At 36.6% G+C, this 22,983-nt stretch overlaps 1 long non-coding RNA gene across 1 annotated transcript; it reads right to left on the reverse strand.

Annotated features, from left to right (window-relative positions):
- Window positions 1-20,246: 20,246 nt before the first annotated feature.
- LOC145530313 (uncharacterized) lies at window positions 20,247-22,683 on the reverse strand. The gene is made up of 3 exons (XR_014071652.1): window positions 22,601-22,683; window positions 20,483-20,634; window positions 20,247-20,347 (listed from the first exon to the last, which is right to left on the reverse strand). It is a non-coding gene; the product is annotated as an uncharacterized LOC145530313 (long non-coding RNA).
- Window positions 22,684-22,983: the final 300 nt, after the last annotated feature.

Below are 22,983 nucleotides of genomic sequence, written 5' to 3' on the forward strand. Positions count from 1 at the left end.
TTGTAGTGTTACATGCTGTGTGCTAAGACTGCCTGTAGGTAATTTGGATAGGATTCTTGTTGAAGGAGATCTGCTGGTTTGAAAAGAAAAAAAAAGTCTCTAGCATTGGATATATATGAGAAAATAGTAATTAAAAATTTATGAAGTTGGTTTTTGCTATGTTCCATTGTGGCTGTATATTGTCACCCTGCTTATTTAACTTACATGCAAAGTCCATCATGAGAAACGCTGGGGTGGAGGAAGCACAAGCTGGAATCAAGATTGCCGGGAGAAATATCAATAACCTCAGATATGCAGATGACACCACCCTTATGGCAGAATGTGAAGAAGAACTAAAGAGCCTCTTGAAGAAAGAGGAGAGTGAAAAAGTTGGCTTAAAGCTCAACATTCAGAAAATTAAGATCATGGCATATGGTCCCATCACTTCATGGCAAATAGATGGGGAAACAGTGGAAACAGTGGCTAACTTTATTTTTTTGGCCTCCAAAATCACTGCAGATGGTGATTGCAGCCATGAAATTAAAAGACACTTACTCCTTGGAAGGAAAGTTATGACCAACCTGGACAGCATATTAAAAAGCAGAGACATTACTTTGTCAACAAAGTCTGTCTAGTCAAGGCTATGGTTTTTCCAGTGGTCATGTGTGGATGTGAGAGTTGGACTATAGTGAAAGTTGAGTGCAGAAGAATTGATGCTTTTGAAATACGGTGTTGGAGAAGACTCTTGAGAGTCCCTTGGACTGCAAGGAGATCCAACCAGTCCATCCTAAAGGAGATCAGTCCTGGGTGTTCATTGGAAGGACTGATGTTGAAGCTGAAACTCCAATACTTTGGCCACTTCATGTGGAGAGTTGACTCATTGGAAAGGACCCTGATGCTTGGAAAGATTGAGGGCAGTAGGTGAAGGGGATGACAGAGAATGAGATGGTTGGATGGCATCACCGACTCAATGGACATGGGTTTGCCTGGACTCCGGGAGGTGGTGATGGACAGGGAGGCCTGGCGTGTTGGGGTTCATGGGGTCGCAAAAAGTCAGATACGACTGAGCTACTGAACTGAACTGAACTGATTATTGCCCCAAATAAAGACAACTAAACAATTGAGTCAGGGGAGGGAGGGTATAGATTAATGCTTGATTCGCGTGGGACAACTGGTTGGGACTTTATTGAAGTATATCCTCCACTCCTTAAGAGCTCAGTGAGACATAATATCACAAACTCACTTGCCCTTTTTCCTTTCTCATTATCTTCACCCTTTCTGCTTCTTTCCTGATAATGCTTCCTTTTAGTCAACCACTTTCATAAAATTCCTCATCTCCAAGTCTACTTCTGGGGAATCCAATCTATGAAAAACAAAAAACGATACAGTCTATTGAAATCAGCTAATTATAAATATAATGTTCCAAATTTTTATTAAGAGATTCACCACAAGTTAGAGTAAGATACACTTAAAGATAGTAGAAGAGACTAGGTTAGTAGTATGCCACAAATGCATGAGTATGCTTTCACATGATTATTTACTGGGTTATATTTCCCCACCTCTTACCTGTGATGCTTACGTAAGTGGTAGAGTTTTTTGAATTTCTGACTGTATTAGCCAGTAAAACATTGGCTTTTCTTGATAGTTTCCTTTGACCTGACTATAGTATTCATAAACATAAATCATCCATTTTACAAAACTGCAAATGAAGCTTGCTGAGTATAAATTGAAGTAAGTGATCTTTGACATGTTTTCCACAAAGCTTTGAAATATGTTCATGCAGAGGTTAAATGTCTTGCATTTCTTTATCTATTTAAAATTATATTGTAATTTTTAATATGTAAACAGAGTTAACAGAAAACATTTGAACTATGACCCTCAGGAAGGTAATTGAAACACCCCCAAGTCACCTTTCCTTTATCCTTTATTTTACCTTTTGTGTTTTATTGAGGAATTATTTGCATATAGTAAACAGAATCTTAGTAAAATGTACAGTTTGGTGAGTTTTGATAGTTGTATAAACCTGTTTCACTACCACCATGATCAAGATACAGAATATTTTGATCACCCCAAGAATTCTGTCATATTGCTTTGCAGTCCATATATCTCTGCCTTTGTGTCATTCCATCCATTCATTTGCTTTCTGTCACCATAATTAGTTCACCATTTTTTGTGATGGGCTTCATTCCATGATCATGATGTTGACATTCATCTATGTTGTTCGGTGTAACAATGGTTATCCCTGTTTATCACCTAGAGTCATATGAAGGTTTTACCCAGGTTCTCCTACATGTGGGAGACCTATCTGGCTTAGAGAAGAATATCAAAAATATGCCATGGTACATTTAACTGGACAACATACCTTACTCGGTGCTCATCATTTTTTACATGCATATATAAATGTGTGCATTGTTCTGTGAAGTTCTGCATCAATTTGTGTAGCCATTAGCAAAAGCAAGATACAGAATTATTCTGTCATCATAAAGAAATCTGTTATGATATACTCCTTTATATTCTCTGATTTTCCTCATCACCATCCGCTATTTTGTGTTCCTCTATAATTTTCTTGTTTCAGTAATGTTACACAAATGGAATCACAGGGCATGTATTCTTTTGAAACTGAGTCTTTTTCACTGAACCTGATGCCTTTGAGATCCATCCTGGTGCTTGCGTGTGTCAAGAGTCTTTTCCTTTTACTATGGACTAGTGTCCCATCTTAGTGTAAATACACTGTGTTTTATTTACCTGTTCATTTGTTAAGGGGCATTTGTGTTATTCGTAGATTTGGCCATTATGGTATTTGTATCTTGTGTTTTCTCTCTCTCCCCGTATCTTTCCTTCTTTATATTCAGTACATACAAATATTGTTAAACTTTCAAAGACCCAGTTTGGTCTTGTTGATTTTTTTCCCCTAATTTTCTGTTCCATTAACTTTTAACTTTATTTTTACTTCCTTATAATTAACTGTTTTTTCCCAATTTTTTTGATAGTGGAAACTTATGGCTCTGAATCTCTGAAAAAAGTTAAAGTGAAATTTGCTCAGTTGTGTCTGACTCTTGTGAACCCATCAACTATACAGTCCATGGAATTCTCCAGGCCAGAATACTGGAGTGGGTAACCTTTCCCTTCTCCAGGGGATCTTCCCAACCTAGGAAGTGAACCCAAGTCTCCTGCATTACAGGTGGATTCTACTGGAGTGGGTAGCCTATTCCTTCTTCAGAAGATCTTTCTGGCCCAGGATCTCTATCATATAGAATTATAAGATAATAAGTTACTATTTTTAATATAAAAATTTAAAGATATAAATTTTCCTCTAAATGCTTCTTTAGCTACGTCCCTAAATTGTTCTCTTGTATTTTAATATCATTTTGTTTGAAGTATTTTCTAAATTATCTTTGGAGTTAGAAATAAATGGTATTTAGAATTAGAGATAATTAGGGATGATTCACATGGGCTTCCCTGGTGGTGCTAGTTGCAGAGAACCCACCTGACAACGCAGGAGACTTGAGACACAGGTTCGATCCCTGGATTGGGAAAATCATCTGGAGGAGGGCACAGCAACCCACTCCAATATTCTTGCCTGGAGAATCCCATGGACAAAGGAGCCTGGAAGGCTACAGCCCATGGGGTCACAGAGAGTTGGACACGACTGAGCGACTTAGTACTGCACAGCAGGGATGATCACATAAAGGTAAAAGAGTATACCAGAGTTGTACATTTTTCTGCCACAAAGGAAGAAAAGACATTTTCATAATGAGTGAACGTATGATAGATAAATTACTCCCTTGTGATTGCTAACTAGACCTCTGCATTATTTCAGTGTATGAGGAACAATTTCCACATATTTGAAAATTTTCTGGATTCTTATTATTTACTGCTTCTGCATTGGGCTTCCCAGGTGGCTAGGTGGTAAAGAACCCACCTGCCAATGTAAGAGATGCAGGGGATGAAGCTTCAATCCCTGTGTCGGAAAGATCCCTTTGAGAAGGAAGTGGCAACCCACTCCAGCTTCTTGCCTGGAGAATCCCATAGACAGAGGAGCCTGGCAGTCTACAGTCCATGGGGTCACAAACCGTTGAACATGACTAAGTAACTGAGCATCACTACTTCTTTATTAGATTTACACTATGTATAATAGCAAATATTTCACAACTTCCAAATCATTTTTTTATGGCCCAGCTTGTTGTTTATCTTGATGTGTGTACATGTACTTTATAAGAATATTCTACCATTGTTGTTTATAGTGTCCCATATATATCAATTAGGCTTAGATGGTAGTGTTGCTCACATCTACTCTACTTTTCTCATGCTTTGACAAGTTGTACTTTTAATTGCTGAGAGATGAGCTTTAAAGTCTTTATAATTGTACACATTTCCACATTGGCTCTTTAATATTAATATGTTGCATTTTTCTTTTTAGTGAAAAATATGGATAATTTCCTTTGTTTATTTTTTATGTAGCCTCTGAGCTATTTAAATGTTATTTAGTTCCCATATAAATTTATCTTTCTGTAACTGAATTTTATTATTTCCATTGTGGCTAAAGAAACACATTGTATGACATGAATCATTTAATTATATTGAAACTTGTACTATAGCACCAAACCATATCTAATCTTCAGAAATATGTTGTACGCACTTGAAAACTATGCATATTCATTTACTTTTGTGTGAAATTTTCTGTAATTGTCTACTCGGTTAAGTTGGCTGATGGAGTTGTTCAAATCTTCTACATAGTTACTTCTACATAGTTACTGGCTTTCTAATTCTGTCAATTATTAATATTGAAAATAATCAACAAAAGAAATATATTTATTTTTCTAGTCAGCATAACATTTCCCTAAATATAATTTTGTCAGTATATTTTCTGTTTTTATAAGATATATATATATATAATATGTATGCTGCTGCTGCTGCTAAGTCGCTTCAGTCGTGTCTGACTCTGTGCAACCCCATAGCTGGCAGCCTACCAGGCTCCCCTGTACCTGGGATTCTCCAGGCAAGAAAACTGGAGTGGGTTGCCATTTCCTTCACCAGTGCATGAAAGTGAAAAGTGAAAGTGAAGTCACTTGGTGGTGTCCAACTCTTCATGACCCCATGGTCTGTAGCCTACCAGACACCTCCGTCCATGGGATTTTCCAGGCAAGAGTACTGGAGTGGGATGCCATTGTCTTCTCTCTATAATACGTATACATATTGAATATTTACAAAAAATAAGATGAAAAATTTATTAAATGTTCTGTCACTTATTACCTGTGCAATGCTGAGATATTTGTTCAATTTTTTCTTAGTTTCATTTCACTCGCTCAGTGGTGTCTGACTCTTTGCGACCCCATGGACTGCAGCAGGCCAGGCCTCCCTGTCCACCACCAACTCCCGGAGTTTAGTCAAATTCATCTCCATTGAGTCGGTGATGCCATCCAACCATCTCATCCTCTGTCGTCCCCTTCTCCTCCCACATTCGTTCTTTTGCAGTATCTAGGTCTTTTCAAATGAGTCAGTTCTTCACATCAGGTGGCCAAAGTATTGGAGTTTCAGCCTCAGCATCAGTCATTCTAATGAATATTTAGGACTGATTTCCTTTAGGATGGACAGCTTGGATCTCCTTGCTGTCCAAGGGACCTTCAAGAGTCTTCTCCAACACCACAGTTCAAAAGCATCACTTCTTCCGCACTCAGCTTTCTTCATAGTCTGACTCTCACATCCATACATGACCACTGGAAAAACCATAGCTTTGACTAGATGGACCTTTGTTGGCAAAGTAATGTCTCTGCTTTTTAATAGTCTGTCTAGTTTGGTCATAGCTTTTCTTCCAAGGAGCAAATGTTCTTAATTTCATGGCTACAGTCACTATCTGCAGTGATTTTGGAGCCCAAAAATATTAAGTCTGTCACTGTTTTTATTGTTTCCCCATCTATTTGCAATGAAGTGATGGGACCAGATGCCATGATCTTAGTTTTCTGAATGTTGAGCTTTAAGCCAACTTTTTCACTCTCCTCTTTCACTTTCATCAAGAGGCTCTTTAGTTCTTCTTCACTTTCTGCCATAAGGGTGGTGTCATCTGCATATCTGAGGTTATTTACATTTCTCCCGGCAATCTTGATTCCAGCTTGTGCTTCCTCCAGCCCAGCATTTGTCATAATGTACTCTGCATATACGTTAAATAAGTAGGGTGACAATATACAGCCTTGACGTACTCCTTTCCCTATTTGGAACCAGTCTGTTGTTCCATGTCCAGTTCTAACTGTTGTTTCTTGACTTGCATACAGATTTCTCAGGAAGCAGGTCAGGTGGTCTGGTATTCCCATTTCTTTAAGAATTTCCCACAGTTTATTGTGATCCACACAGTCAAAGGCTTTAGCATTGTCAATAAGCCAGAAGTAGATGCTTTTGTGAAACTCACTTGCTTTTTTGATGATCCCACGTATGTTGGCACTTTGATCTCTGGTTCCTCTGCCTTTTCTAAATCCAGTTTGAACATCTGGAAGTTCGTCGTTCACATACTGTTAAAGCCTAGCTTGGCGAATTTTGAGCATTACTTTCCTAGTGTGTGAGATGACTGCAATTGTGCGGTAGTTTATGCATTCTTTGTCATAGCCTTTCTTTGGGATTGGAATGAAACCTGACATTTTCCAATCTTGTGGCCACTGCTGAGTTTTCCAAATTGGCTGGCATTTTGGGTGAAGCACTTTCACAGCATCATCTTTCAGGATTTGAAATAGCTCAACTGGAATTCCATCACCTCCACCAGCTTTGTTTGCAGTGATGCTTCCTAAGGCCCACTTGTCTTAGCATACAGGATGCCTGGCTCTAGGTGATTGATCACGCCACCAGGGTCATCTGGGTCATGAAGATCTGTTTGTAGCATTCTTCAGTGTGTTCTTGCTACCTCTTCTTAGTATCTTCTGCTTTTGCTGCTTTTCTTTGTTTATTAAATGACAATTAAATAAGAATTGAGTAGTGTTATTTCAAAGAGTTTGGTATAGAGGAGATTGGTATCTCATATTAATATGCACTGAGTAAATTTTAGCTAATATATGACCATTTTGCTTTACAATACAATGTAAAGTTTTATTATATAATCATATTTTGTACAATCATAATGTATTTTCAGCCTCATAATATATAGGAGATATTATTTTATACCTGTAATTCAGATGATAAAATTGAAATACAATAAGATGAAATGACTTGCCTAAGGTGAGGTAGTTACTAATAAAATAGATGATTAATACAACTCAGGTTCTGACTGCAAAGTATAATTTAGCTGAAGCTTTTGTAGATATATATATTGTAGTCTTTAGTTAAAAAAGATAAAATTACTGTACTTGTGTTTTAAAAATTCACTAAATCACTGATTTAGTGATAGATAAAGATATAAATTCCATGACCTTCCACAACAGTTGATTTACTGTGCCTTCACACAATGTGATACTATTGATAATAAAAGAAAAAATGCTTAAACTTGTTTTAGAACCATGTAGGGAAAAATACTTCGGAGAAGGAAATGGCAACCCACTCCAGTGTTCTTGCCTGGAGAATCCCATAGACAGGGGAGCCTGGTGGGCTGCCATCTATGGGGTCGCTCAGAGTCAGACACGACTGAAGCAACTTAGCAGCAGCAACAGGGAAAATAGTTATTTATCCAGTTTTTGTCAATATTATAAAGCTATAGAAGGACTCTTTCCCGACTTATTTTTCTTCTAGGCACCTAGAAAATATATGTGATCATAAATATAGCTACACTTAACTGGTGGGATGAGATAGGAGGAAGGACAGTGTCATTGTACCATTACTGCTCCGCCTGAAATTGCTCCTACCCATCAATTCTCACAGACTTGAGATGAATCCGGATGTAGAAAATGACTTTAGCTAACTGGAAGCTGTAGGGAAGAGATGTTCATTTGTCTTATCTTCAGCCACACAATTATTTGTGGATTGAATAGAGTCTGTTAGATTTAAATACATGCGTGTATAACTGTTATCTAGAGTGCTGCTGCTGCTGCTAAGTCGCTTCAGTCGTGTGCGACTCTGTGCGACCCCATAGACGACAGCCCACCAGGCTTCCCCGTCCCTGGGATTCTCCAATCAAGAATACTGTAGTGGGTTGCCATTTCCTTCTCCAAAGCAAAAAAGTGAAAAGTGAAAGTAAAGTCGCTCAGTCGTGTGCGACTCTTCGTGACCACGTGGACTGCAGCCTACCAGGCTCCTCTGTCCATGGGATTTTCCAGACAAGAGTACTGGAGTGGGGTGCCATTACCTTCTCTGATTATCTAGAGTAGAAGCCCTTAAAAGAAAGATGAGTTGAACACCTGAAAGTCATGAAAGAAAAGTTTACACATTCTCTTCTCTCAATTTCTGTTTTCCTCCCTCACCCATTAAATACAGGACTTTATTTCTAGAAATCATGAACTTTCAATATAAGTCTTTGCCGATGACTTTACAGATGATTTTATATATATACATATATATACACACACATATATAATATCCTTAATCCTAGAAATAAAGCAATGTATAATTATAAAGAATTTGAAAACTCTGTCAGTTCCCTTAACAAAGAGAACAATGTGAATTTTGTGAGACCATTACATGTCCACACCTCCAGAGGAGTACTTACAGGCAGACCTGTATCTTGGGTAGCAGCACGTGGCAGTATAACATGAATATGTGCCCTTTGGATAATTCAAACTCACACTTTACCTTTAGTTTTTTTATCATCTACTTCTGTTTCCATATAAATGCTGTATTCTGTTTAGCTCTAGTTTCTCTAAATTTTATTAATTATGAATCCAAGTTTTACTATATTTTCTTTGTAATATATTCTACTTTGAATGCTTTCCAAATTATGTTCTTTCTATTGGATTTTCCTTCCCAACGAATGTATTCTGAATTAATTTCACCAACCCTTATTTTACTAATGAAAAGTATCACTACTTATCAGGTGTCTTAGACTTGAGATACTATAGAATTTATTTATAAAATATACTAATGTCTATCTTTCAGCCAGCCAATAAGGAGTACATTTTATTAAAGATTTAAATTAGTTAAATCAATGTATATTTTATACAGATAAATTGAAATCTCAAAGTTGGAAAAGGAAAGTAAGAATCAGGGAATTTAGTACAGAATAGCCGAGTGCACTGATACTCTTTCCAAAATTCTCTTTGTCATACAAATAATTTTTGTGAGAATTATAAGAAATTCTTACTTATAATTTTTGGAGAAGAGGTTCATTAAAATTATTAATTGAAACAATGATATTTAAAGCTACCTGGAGCCTAAATATTCAATGTATGTGTAAAACATTTCATAATTTAGTTGTAGACTTGCCTGAGTAGTGAACTCGTTTGAGCCATTTCATGTAGAATTCTGTGCACATCGTGATTTCAGAATTGCTCTATTAAAAGTGTATAACAGCTTCTTTACTACTGTTGACAGAGGTTGTCTTTCATTACTAGTTTGTGAGGACCTTTTGACAGGTTGTGATCTGGGTGACTATGACACCTCATTGATTCACTTACAGTCTACGCCTGGTTATTCTGTAACAGCTATGAATTGGTTTCCTTCTCATGACTTCTAATAATAAGTCTAGAGATTCTCTGAGAAAGTTCTGCACCTAAAATCACAGCATTAATTTTGAGAATATTGTAAACTACATAAGAAATCTATCAATAAAAATTTACATAATCAATCTCTGTTGTTTAATTGTGTATATTGGAAACAAAGTTAATAGAGGTTACTAAATTTTAAAGGAAATTAAAATTTCCCTTAAGACACAATTTATTGCTTGTTTATACACAGTATTAAATTTTTAAATGATGATTCCATGTCTCAATTGTATTTTTTCAAAACAGGAATAGCAGCATCACTATTTTTCTTGGGATGTGTTGCTGGAAAACATTTATTGAATTATTATTAAATATTAGTCAGAATAAGCATGATAGTATGAGTAGTCAGATTGATAGTGATAGAAATAAACTGTTGATTCTCTAAACAAGAGTAATTATTATTATTAAGCCTGAATGTTATGCATATTACTTCAATTATTCCTTGCAGCCGAAATGTTGTCATCAGATGAATTCTATTTTTGCTACATAGATTTAAAAACTATTCAAATTTTATAGTGTATACAACAAATTATGAAACAAACCCTATTTTAATACAGTAAGTTTTCACCATTATAAATTTTCTTGCGAAGAGATTTCCCCCCAAACTTTATATAATTTTTGTTGCTAGGGACAGTTACAGAAAACAAATGTTGAAGAACTTCCTTCCAATTATAAGAAGCACTGGGCTTTGTGTTATAAAGGAAATGAAACGTCCTTGGAGGGAGGCAGTATGGATAGAAGTGCTGTAATTTTATAATGAATACATTCTTATTTATCATCACAGTGGCAGAAATCTCACTAATTTGTGATGTTTTCCAAAGGTACAGTTGAATGGACTGACCTTCCAGAACTGAGGGGTTTATTCTCTGGGGGGGCTATTTTATAATTTGATATTGATATATTATGTAGTTCATATAACCAACAATTCTCTTGAAAACAAAGGAAATAAACATGATTTGACTGCTTGACCATGCAAATTAAAAGAATTAAGTAATAGCACTGGAATAGTTACTTTGGCCTAGTGTATCCATCCAGTCTGTGACTTGAATCATTCTGTTACTGGCTGAGGTTCATTTCTGAGTGTCTGTATTCAAAACAAAGCTGGTTAATTTCATACCAGACATATAACTATCAGAGTTTTCTTTTCTATTGAGCAGAAATTTCCAGGTTAGCACAAAACTTCCCTGTGTCAGGGCACTAATCACATAGTAAATAGCAAAGTCAAATATGGTAAATTCTCAAATGAATGAAATCATCCATGGGGGGCCTTGTTAAGTAATGCCCAGTTGGACTTTGCAGAGCTTTTCTGTGGTCATCATTTTCATGTTAGGTAAACTTTATTAATACATAGACCACATTTATCAAATCTGTGCTCTTTGTCAGGCATCAAATATTGCATCAAGCAAGGATTATATCTCTGATTTCCAAGTTAGCACAGAAGAGATGCAGAGAAAGTCTCATATATACAATTACATATGTAATATTTTCCGGTTTAGATTTTGCTCTTTACTTATGAGAGACCTTATAATAGAACTGCAAGCACTGCCTCCTCCATTTACAAAAGATTCACAGGGTCAGAGCCCCTCAATCAGAGTTTTTAAAGAGAAATAAGCATTGAGAAAAAAAGATCATTACAGGTTATAAGAAAAACCTGAATAAAGAGTAGAGAATGTGATGAGAATGTCTCATTTGGTATAACACACAGTTTAGAATGCCTGGAGCGCGTTTTTGTTGTTGTTACTGGTATGAGACAAAGCATGTAGACATGTACTAAATCATGGAACACTTTTAGACTTTTCTGAAAATTAATTTTTAGCCTGTAGGGAATGGGGTAAGAAGCAAATTAAGTAGGACAGTGACAGAATCAGATTTGTGTTTCATAAAAAGATCCTGACCAAATTGTGGGGAATTGACAGGACAGTTACAGACTGGAGGACTGAAGACCAGCAGCATGTCATTATCAAAATTTGCACTAGAGACAGTATGGACATACGAAAGCCTCAGCTGAGCTAGAGAGAATCAGACATAGGAGAATTAGGTTTGAGAAGGAGAGAAAAAAATATAGAATGATTCCCAAGAAATTGCCTTGAGCAACAGGATGAGTGACAGTGTTATTAGATAAGATTGGAAACAGTTTTGGGTGAAAAAAGTGATGATTTATATTTTGGACAAAATGAGTTCAAGATGCCTATGTAGTAGTCAAGGGAAAATAACCTAGTAGGCAGTGGAATTTGAGGGGGTCGAACCTAGGAAATGGGTCTAAACTATATGGATTAATGAACACATTAGTAATCCTTATAGAGACTAGTAGAAATACAGTGTGAATGAGACAGATTTTTTGAACTTACATCTTGAAGCCATGATTGTGATTAAGAAAGTCATCCACGGGTATAGAGAAAACAGGTTGTGGAGTGAATTTTAAGAAACTCAAATAAAAGGAGAAGGATAAAGCTTCTTCTTGGATTCAGGTTGCAGAGAGTGTAGAACAATACACCATAACCATTATTAATAATTATTTTCCAATATTAATTATTTATTTCCATAATTATTTCTATAATTAATTTCCAATATCTCACCCTACTACTTGAGCTTTAGCCACAGTTGATATTTGTTAGGCAGTTAATATACTACAGGCACTGCGTATGCTCCAAGACTTACATTATTGAATTGTAACATTGAAAACATGTTAGCTAATATATAAAATTACATAGGAAGAGGCAACTCTGATCTCATAACCACCTATTTTATAAACTATACACATAACAATGCTGGTTGGAAAAGTCCAAAGGGCTTCAGAGGCTCAAAAAAGAGGCAAGTTATTGATAGATCAGATTACCTGGCTTAGTGCCTGTTTTCAAAGATGCTATTTTATTAATTTTACTTACATTTTCTGGAAAAAAAAAAAAGCCTTGATCTGGGATTTAAAATAAAAATTCTCTCCTTATTCAAACCATCCAGAGTTTACTACATGTGAGGCATTGCTCTGCGTGCTTCATTCCATCCTTAGAGATCCTATGAAACAGGTGCTATCATCTCAGTAAAGGAGGCAATGTCTGCAGTGATGTAGGGATTGTATTTATATTACTTTACTTCCCTGCATAAGACTTACTCATAGTCTCAGTGATCTCTCAGTTTAGGCTTAGAACCAAATTTTCTATTAAAATATAAACATATCCTAGGCATAACTTTTCCTATGTGAATCTAGCACATAGTTACCTAACACGGTAGATGCAACCAGATGCTATGGCTGCTAAGGATACATATATGTGTAGGTATTCTGAGCAGGGTCCATGTATTCACACTGAAGCAAGTGACCAGAAGCATGGCTCAGCCAGAGACAGAACATGTAGGTCCAGTTTGATAGAATGTGGTGACTAGACACCTGGAAGAAAATCCACATTTTCAGAGCAATTATGTTGTCCTAAATATTCAAGTAGGAAAGTTAGAGAAAACTCTCACCTAAGCTTGAGAAGGGAAAGTACAACCAACCATAATGAATGGATGAGGAAACAATGGATCAAATTTATTATATAACTTATTCAATGTTAGAGATGTCTGTATGGATCCAAAGCTCATTCTCTTTCTGCTTGCTGCATTTTGCCACACTGCCAAATAGAACAGATTCTGTTAGTAGCATATGTCCAGTAGGAGTTAAAGACTTTTGATAACAGAAGATACTTAATTTGACTTTCCTAATTAAGAAGGAGTTGTCTTAGTAATTATCACAGCACACACTATCAGCAGGACACCTCGTTGTTCTTTCTAGTGGAAAGATTAATTATGTGTTTAAAGTTTGCTTCAGTCACCACTGGATGGTCATTGTAACTTAGGATGGATGGACAGATTAGTTGATATATAAAACAGATCCATAGAAAAGAAAAATGGCTTCTCATATATAAGGTATGTGTATACATGCATATACTATGTATACTATTATACATACATACACACACATACACATATATACATACATATACATATACACATGGGAGTGTATGCTCAGGTATGCACACACATATACATGCACATGGAAAAATGGCTTCTCATATATAATGCATGTGTATACATGCATATACTATGTATACTATTATACATACATACACAAAAACACATATACATATACACACGAGAGTGTATGCTCAGGTATGCACACACATATACATGCACATTAAGACCAAGAGAGAAAGAAAAGAGAAAGAGAAGCGGAGGCAGAAATTTGCTTACCTTGTCTTCCACTGAAAGGAAATTTGTGTTTATTTCTAATTTAGCAATAGTGCAAAATAACGATTCAGTCATGTGTGAATACTGCAAACGTATTGCTAAGGTCAGTCAGCCCTGAGGTGATTTTCTAAGAAAGTGCTGATTGTGTAAGTTAATACTGCTTGTGGAAAGCTTTAATTTTATATTCAATTTATTTTCAAATTAAAATTGCCTACCTAAATGATTTAGATGTCAAAACCCACCGTGTAGAGCATATGCCATTTTAGTGATTGTGAGGGTAGCATCAGTTTTAACCTGCTTATCTGCACTGTAATATTCTAATAGCTGTGTCATCAGTTCAGGACTGGAGGAAAACAAGCTTCTACTCTAGTTAGGGTCAACTCTCGAATAACCCAAGGGTGTGTCCAAGTCACAAATCCTCAGCAACCTTTCTGTAGGATTCTATCCCAGTTGTTGATGCGAAAGATACCAGGAAGCTCAGGGAAAGAAATCTTCAGGTAGCTTTAATTCATAAAACTTAGCCATCTGTAAATTGCATTGAATTTTTCTATGTATACGGTAATTAACTCATCACAACATGACTCACAACACACCTTGAGAGGCATAGTATCAGATGAACAAAAATTGTGAGCTATGAGTTGACTATGAAGAAAAATCATTGAGCACAGAAATTCAGTCTGTTTATTTCACTCATGTAATAATAAGAATAAGCCTTAAGAAAAGACAGTCCCTTGTGGAGAATTCTAAAAATTGATTAGGTGACCTAGTAGATATTTTATCTCCAACTTCTTAGATTTTATGACAAATGTATAATTAAAATTATGTATAATTACATAATGTACAGTATAATTCAAATTATGTATAATTACAATTACATGTGTATAATTACAATTATGTATAATTACTTAATTAAAATAGCACTCATTTCTGAAACACAAATCAATGCAACTCTATCAAATACTATTTTCTTCTGTGGGAAAAGGAAAATGTCTCTTAAATTTTTCAAGATTACTTTCCAGGCATTATGTTCATTGTTAGTAAAAGAAAGTGATAATTTAGATGTGTATTTGGGAGGCGGGTTGTGATGTGCCCCCAAATTAAGCAAACTCCTTCCATTTTTGAATTAAAATGAAATATTTTCCTTAATATATCAAAATCCTAAATATTTCCTGAATGTTTATCTGTTTCTATATTTTCATGGTATAATTTTAGAGAAATATTAAAAAATGCTCTCCATACATACCTTTATTAAATTGCATAAAACTCCAATACTTTGGCTACCTGTTGCAAAGAGCTGACTCATTGGAAAAGACCCTAATGCTGGGAAAGATTGTGGGCAGGAGGAGAAGGAGGCAACAAAAGATGAGATGTTTGAATGGCATCATTGTCTCAATGCACATGAGTTTAAGCAAGCTCCAGGAGACAGTGAAGAACAGGGAAGCCTGGTGTGCTGCAGTCTATGGGGAAGCAAAGAGCTGGACATGACTTAGCACCTCAACAACAATAGCAGTAGAATCATTGTTGTTTTCCATCCATCACTTCCTGTGTCTGACTTCCCTCCTTGCACAAACCTGATTCACATTATGGCTGTGTCTTTTGGTGCAGGTCTGTTACAGAGGTTTGAAAGAAAAATAAAAATATCCATTAAGAAATATTGTCTTTTAGAGATCTTGGGCAAAATGGGCTGCTTCATTGACTATACTGTGCTACCCAGTCCCACACAGCTAGCACAATGCACCTTATTCTCATGGATGTAAATCTTTAAAACTGAGTATGTGACTTTTTAATTCTGGAAGGTAAAAATGGTTAAAAAAGAAAAAATTGCCACCTTTGTCTTGGAAATGTTTTCACCCCTCAGAAATGAGTTCTTGTGTGCAGCAAGGGATATGTACAAGTATGTATGTAGTTAAATGGCCTTTAATAGAACAAATGGTAAATAATTTCAAGTATAGAGTAAAATATGTAAATAAATGATTCATAAAATGGGTATTATTGTGTGAATAATAAATTTATTACAGTTACAGCATGCTATAATTGCAGAACAAATGTTAAGAGGAAGAAGCCAGAAATAATAGATGAGGTCTGACTTCACACTGACAATATTCCAATAGGCAAAACATATTTACAGTATAGTAAATCAGGATTGTGGTTAATTTGAGAGAGGAGAAAAGGGGAGCCATTTGGTGGTGAAATAGGATGGGTTGGCTTTCTGGGAGGTTGGTAAGGAAGCTTTTATTTTATTTTTTTTTCAGAAATGTGTTCACTTTGTGATGCAGTGCCGTATGATGTATGAGTCCTTTAGGAGGTAGATTACATTTTTATAGTAGATAAATTAAAAAAAAATTAAAACCCTGAAATGTAAAAAATCAAGAATCAAAGTTAAATCTCTAGTGATGAACCAGTCATATCTAGAAAAAGAAAGTTCAAATTCCTTTTTATTCTTATTGATGTATATATCTGATTTACACTTTTGTGTTTGTTTAAAGTGTACAGCATAGTGATTGAGTTTTTTGTGGATTATATTCCATTATAGATTTTTATAAGATGTTGGTATAATTTGCCATGCTACACAATAAATCTTGTTGCTTATCCATTTTATATATTGTAGTTTGTTAATCTCATAATCCTTATTTGTTCCTTCCCTACTCCTTCTACTCTTTGATAATCACCAGTTTCTTTTCTATGCCTATGAGTCAGTTTCTGTTTTGTATATACAATCATTTGTATTATTTTTTAGATTTCATAAAAATGTGATATAGTGTTTGTCTTTCTCTAACTTATTTCACTAAGCACAACATTCTCAAGGTCCATCCATGTTGCTTCAAATGGCAGTAATTTATTTATTTTTTTGGCGGGAGGAGCACTTTTCCATTCTATATGTGTACCATATATTCTTAAACCAGTTGTCTGTTCATGGGCATTTGGGTTGTTTCCATGTCTTGGATCTTACAAATAGTGCGGCTATGAACACTGAAGTGCATATATCTTTTTGAATTAGACTTTTCATTTTATAGGGCTTCCCTGGTGGCTCAGACAGTGAAGAGTCTACCTGTGGTGCAGACCAGGGTTCAATCCCTGGGTCGGGAAGATCCCCTGGAGAAAGCAATGGCACCCCACTCCAGTATTCTTGCCTGGAAAATCCCATGGGTGGAAGAGCCTGGCAGGCTACAGTCCATGGGGTCACAAAGAGTCGGACACAACTGAGCGACTTCACTTACACTTACACTTTTCATTTTATCCGGATATATATCCTCGAGTCAGAGAAGGCAATGGCACCCCACTCCAGTACTCCTGCCTGGAAAATCCCATGGATGGAGGAGCCTGGTAGGCTACAGTCCATGGGGTGGCGAAGAGTCAGACACGACTGAGCGACTTCACTTTCACTTTTCCCTTTCATGCACTGGAGAAGGAAATGGCAACCCACTCCAGTATTCTTGCCTGGAGAATCCCAGGGATGACGGAGCCTGGTGGGCTGCCGTCTATGGGGTCGCACAGAGTCGGACACGGCTGAAGCAACTTAGCAGCAGCAGCAGCAGCAGTACTATTTTCCATAGTGGCTGTGCCAGTTTGTATTCCTACCAGCAGTATAGGAGAGTTCCCTTTTATCCACACCCTCTCCAACATTTATTAATTGTAGACTTTTTAATGATAGCCATTCTGACTGGTGTGAGATGATACCTCATTGTGATTTTTATTTGCATTTCTCTAATAATTAGTGATGTTGAGCATCTTTTCATGTGCCTGTTGGCCATTTGTATGTCTTCTTTGGGAAAAATCTCTATTTAGATAAACAGATTCATATTTTTAGATAATATATTAGCGTAACAATCTAATAGTGTAATACAAACTAAGTCATATGTAGTACTTGTTCTAAGAGTGCTGGCATAGTTTAACACTAAATTTGCTAATCAAGTACATTACCACAATAATAGAAAAAAGGCTGAAACACTGAATATGGAAAGTATTAATTGAATATGTCTTCTGAGCTGTTCCCAATCTTTAGGGGCTTTCCTGGTGGCACAGATGATAACGAATCTTCCTGCAATGTGGGAAACCCATGTTTAATCCTTGTGTTGAGAAGATCTCCTGGAGAAGGGACTGGCTACCCTCTCCATTATTCTTACCTGGAGAATTCCATAGCCAGAGGAGCCTGGCAGAGTAGAGTCCATGAGATTATGAAGAGTCAGACATGACTGGGGAAAACCAGTAACCATAACAAACAAAGTCTGTGTTCTTAATGCTTTTGTTTTACTGGAGGAGATGGATAATAATAAGCAAATGAGTAAAGTGCAGCATTATATTAAATAGGGGAAATATGAAAACAAATAATGGTAAACATGAAATCTACATTTGTAGAAGAGGATGGATGCTCTTCTCTAATAATTAGTGATGTTGAACATCTTTTCATGTGTCTGTTAGCCATCTGTATATCTTCTTTGGAAAAATGTCTGTTTAAATCTTCTGCACATTTATTATTATTATTTTTTTTTGTATTGAGCTAACAGTTGTATGAGATGTTTATATATTTTGGAAAGCAACACCTCTCTGTTGCATTATTTGTAAATATTTTCTCCCATTCTATAAGTTGTCATTTTATTTTATTGATAGTTTCCTTTACTGTGCAAAAACTTTTGAGCTTGATGAGATCCCATCTGTTATTTTTTATTTTATTTATTTAGTTTTTTGCCTTGAAAGACTTATCCAAGAAAATATTGCCACCATTCATGTCAAGAAATGTTTTGCCGATGGAGTTTATGGTGTCATGTCTTTTCATTATTTTACATGTGACTGTCCAGCTTTCTTTGTACCACTTGCTGAAGAGACTGTCTTTTCTCTGTTGTGTATTCTTTACTTCTTGCCATATATTAATTGACCATAGGTGTATGGCTTTATTTCTGGGCTCAGTATCTTGTTCCATTGATTTATGTTTTGTGCCAATACCACCTTGTTTGGATTACTATGGCTTTGTAACATAGCCTGAAGTCTGGAATGGTTATACTTCTAACTGTTCTTTTTCTCAATATTGCAATTCTGGGTCATTTGTAGTTCCAAATATATGTGGATTATTTTAGTTCTGTGAAAAAATGTCATAGATATTTTGATAGGGCTTGTGTTAAATCTGTAGATTGCTAACAATTGGAAAGATCTTTGAAGTTGACTTTCCCCTAGAGCCTCTCAAAACCCAGCCCAGTCAACAGCTTGATTGAAGCCTTGAAATATCCTGAGCAGGGCATCCACCTTAGAGAAGCATAGGTTCTTGATCAAGGAAATTATGAGAAATTTATGTGGGTTGTTCTAAGTCACTGGATTTGTTTGTTACACAGCAGTGGAAATCTAACATACTTATATACATATGTCTAAAATATGTTTGTTTTCTTATTTAGTAGGAATTTCTAATGCATATTGTCTGTGATCATTAATTTTATGTGTCAACCTGACTAAACCATGAAGTTCCCAGATATTTGATCAAACATTATTCTGAATATTTCTCTGAGAGTGCTTTTGGATGAGCTAAACATTTACTCCAATCAGTTAAAGACCTGAATAGAAGAAAAAGACTGACTTTCCCCTGAGTAAGACAGTTTCTACAATTAGCCCTCTAATCTGAATATATTTAAAAATACTAATAACTGTTTCCAGTAGAAAAGAGAGAACTGATGATAGTGTATGTTGTGGAAATAGAGATAGGCAAACTGCAACTGTTGGATATTCTTAACCAAACACTTATAAGAAGTGATGGATGACTGTGTGATACTTTGGAGTATTTTGGTAAACACACAAGTAATGAGACTATCAGGTTGCTTCTAATGTCACTGAACAAGAAAAGGTTGAGCTCAGGGATTCAAATTTCTCAGACTGCTGTATGAAAAATCCTGAAGGCTTTGGTGTATTCCCTGAAGGAGACTCATTTCTTGTAGCTGCAGGGCTGAGATAACTGCAAATCATACTCATCCTGCAGTTGACTGATATGCAATGCAGGTTGAACTCCCAGCTTCACAGTATCTACTGTAAGAAATGGGTTCTTGATAGATAGAATGTGTACATGTGGGAAAACTTTGATGAGGTTGGTAACATTGAGGCCCTAATTCTGATAAGTCTTTTTTGACATTACAAGAAGCTTTCACTTCCACTAGAAGTGGCCTCTCCCTGCAATGACTAAGGAAATTGTAATGGCCCCTCCCTTTGGGGCAGTTGCCATAAACGACAGTGCTGATTTCCTTAGCACCCACCTCACCAGCCTTTTTTGCTTCTAGGCCTATAACCAGACTCAAGTTCCAGTGAGCCCTTAAAGGGGAGACACAGATTGTGACCCAGAAGGTGTTTTACACTGTAAAAGAACTACTTGAGCTTTCTAATTTATTCAGAAAACATTCCAGGGAGTGTGTATGGAGATGACTTTTAAGGAAGTGGGATAATGATGAAAGGAATATAAAATTGAGTCAGGCCAGATTTATTGATACGGGCTCACAAAGCAGAAATTCTGTGTTACTGTTGCAGCTCAGGGAAGTAAAATGGCTCCATCTCGGGTTGGTTGGCTGAAACGTGACCAGAAGATGGCTCAGAGTTAGTGAGTTGGAAATACTAGACTTGCCTTACTATGACGTAGCGGGAGGAATTCAGAAGCTCAGGAAGGTGGAAATGTTAGAATGGACTTGTCATTTAAGATTTACCCACGCTTAGAGAGTCCCATTGATAAACCTTCCTCCAATATTGTGAGAATTGAATTTGCCAGGGGATCCCTGTCATCCTTGAAGAGCTCAGGCATTTCTGTTTTCCATAGTCCAGGCTTTACAGTGGTAACTAGAGTGATACCACTCATCTGCTGAAGATGAGAAGGGCATAGTTAGTTACTCTAGTGACACCAGAGTCAAAGCAAAGAGCAGACCTATTGCATAGACCCAGTAACTAGTTGATCATGGTGTTCCTAGAAGTGAACTAGATAAGAAGCCTATTAAAACCCTTACTTGATCTTTGTAAGGAAAATTTCTAGGTCAAGTAAACAATAAAGTCTCATCCTAAATCACAAGAAGAGTCAACATTCCTCCATTGATTCTCAGATTTGAGCTAGTTGACTGACCTAGAGGTCCCTTTGAGGAAGGATGATACTCTGCCAAAAATTTATACTGTTAATCTTTCTCCTGAGTGAAAGTTGCTCAGTCGTGTCTGACTCTTTGTGATCTCATGGACTGTAGCCTGACTGCAGCCCACCAGGTTCCTCTGTTCATGGAATTCTTCAGCAAGAGTACTGGAGTGGGTTGACATTTCCTTCTCCAGGGCATCTTCCTGACCTAGGGATCGAAACTGGGTCTCCTGCTTTGTAGGCAGATTCTTTACCATCTGAGCCAGTCTGTCTCCTAGCCTTCCTCAAACCTATGGCCTTTCACCAAGGTGCATGGGAGAAAAGGAAAAACTCCGGACTTTTGAGGACTACTGGACATTGGTATCTTGATCTTTTATATGAATTATAAAAGTGGCTATGGTTTACTGGACACAGCTTTTCATACCATGTCACAGTATTTACCTAGGCTTCAGGATGGCATATCATGATAAATGTTTTCCTTTTGCAACTGAAATAGGCCTATATTTTACACAGCTTTCTACCCCAATATCAGAGAAGGCAATGGCACCCCACTCCAGTACTCTTGCCTGGAAAATCCCATGGACGGAGGAGCCTGGTAGGCTATAGTCCATGGGGTCGCTAAGAGTCGGACACGACTGAGTGACTTCACTTTAACTTTTCCCTTTCATGCACTGGAGAAGGAAATGGCAACCCACTCCAGTATTCTTGCCTGGAGAATCCTAGGGACGGCGGAGCCTGGTAGGCTGCCGTCTATAGGGTTGCACAGAGTCGGAAACGACTGAAGCGACTTAGCAACAGCAGCAGCAGCAGCAGCTACCCCAATATTATTGAGAAGTTTAACGTATATTTATCTCTTTGTGCTTATGGTAGAATTACTTCCACCTTGCAAAATATATTGATATAGTTCTCTACCTAATGACTTGAGGCAAAAGATTCTTCACAGAAGATTTTAAAATATAACTCTATGTATATGGCCCTTGAATGTATTTCATATTGGTTACAGTTACAAACAGTACACTATTTACAGTGTTCTGTTTTCTGCTTTTGCCTGTAGGCACAGAATAGTTCCTGGCTTTACTGTTTATGCAGTGGTCTATTTAAAGTAATACTTCACACAGAGGTTTTTAAAATTATCTGCCCCATTTTTTTTATCACCATTTCTGTGGAATGACTGAATAAAATTAGTAATTGCTAAAAGTAGCACTAGTATCTGGAATACTTCAGTATACTTCAAATAAAAGTTTATGAAGTAATTATCAGACTCAGATTGTTGGTTTTCTATTGATTATTCACAAGATATGGAAGAAAAATAATAGCTAAAAATGCTTTTCTCATACGTCAGTCCATACATGCATACCTACAACTGCCTCTTGCTCCATAATATGGAAATAATAATTAACTTGATACGATGTTGCACTTGATTGGGATAAACTCATTTAGAAATGAACATTTTCAGTTTTAATATATTTGAAGTAATTTGTCTTACTTTAAACAAAGTAAACATTTATCCACATTCATGCATTTGCCATTTTTGCACCTTCAACAAGTGAACACCATAAAAGAATATAGGTATTTTAAGGGGTACATTTAGTCTTTGACTATCATCATAACCTTACTTGCTATCTGAATGCTCTTTAATTTATTAAATCAATTTTTTCTCACTGTTTCATACATAAACAATTCACATGACTCATTTCATACCACATACCACATGAGTTTAGGTGAACTCTGGGAGTTGGTGATGGACAGGGAGGCCTGGCGTGCTGCAGTTCATGGGGTCTCAAAGAGTTGGACACAACTGAGTGACTAAACTGACAGTATTGCTCTGTTGCTCAGTCATGCCTGACTCTTTGTGACCTCATGGACTGTAGCCTGTGAGACTCCTCTGTCCCTTGGATTTTCCAGGCAAGAATCCTGAAGTGGGTTGCCATTTCCTTTTCCAGGAGAACTTCCTAACCCAGGGATTGAACCCACTTCTCTTGCATCTCCTCCACTGGCCACATGAGAAGCCCACATATAGTATTAAAAAATAAGTTTTCTAACAGTGAAAATTATTTAATTTGATTATAATTAATTATACATAACGAATCA

The sequence above is a fragment of the Giraffa tippelskirchi genome, chromosome 12, assembly GCF_054371585.1.
Source record: "Giraffa tippelskirchi isolate mGirTip1 chromosome 12, T2T-mGirTip1v1.2.pri, whole genome shotgun sequence".
Classification (NCBI taxonomy): Eukaryota; Metazoa; Chordata; class Mammalia; order Artiodactyla; family Giraffidae; genus Giraffa; species Giraffa tippelskirchi.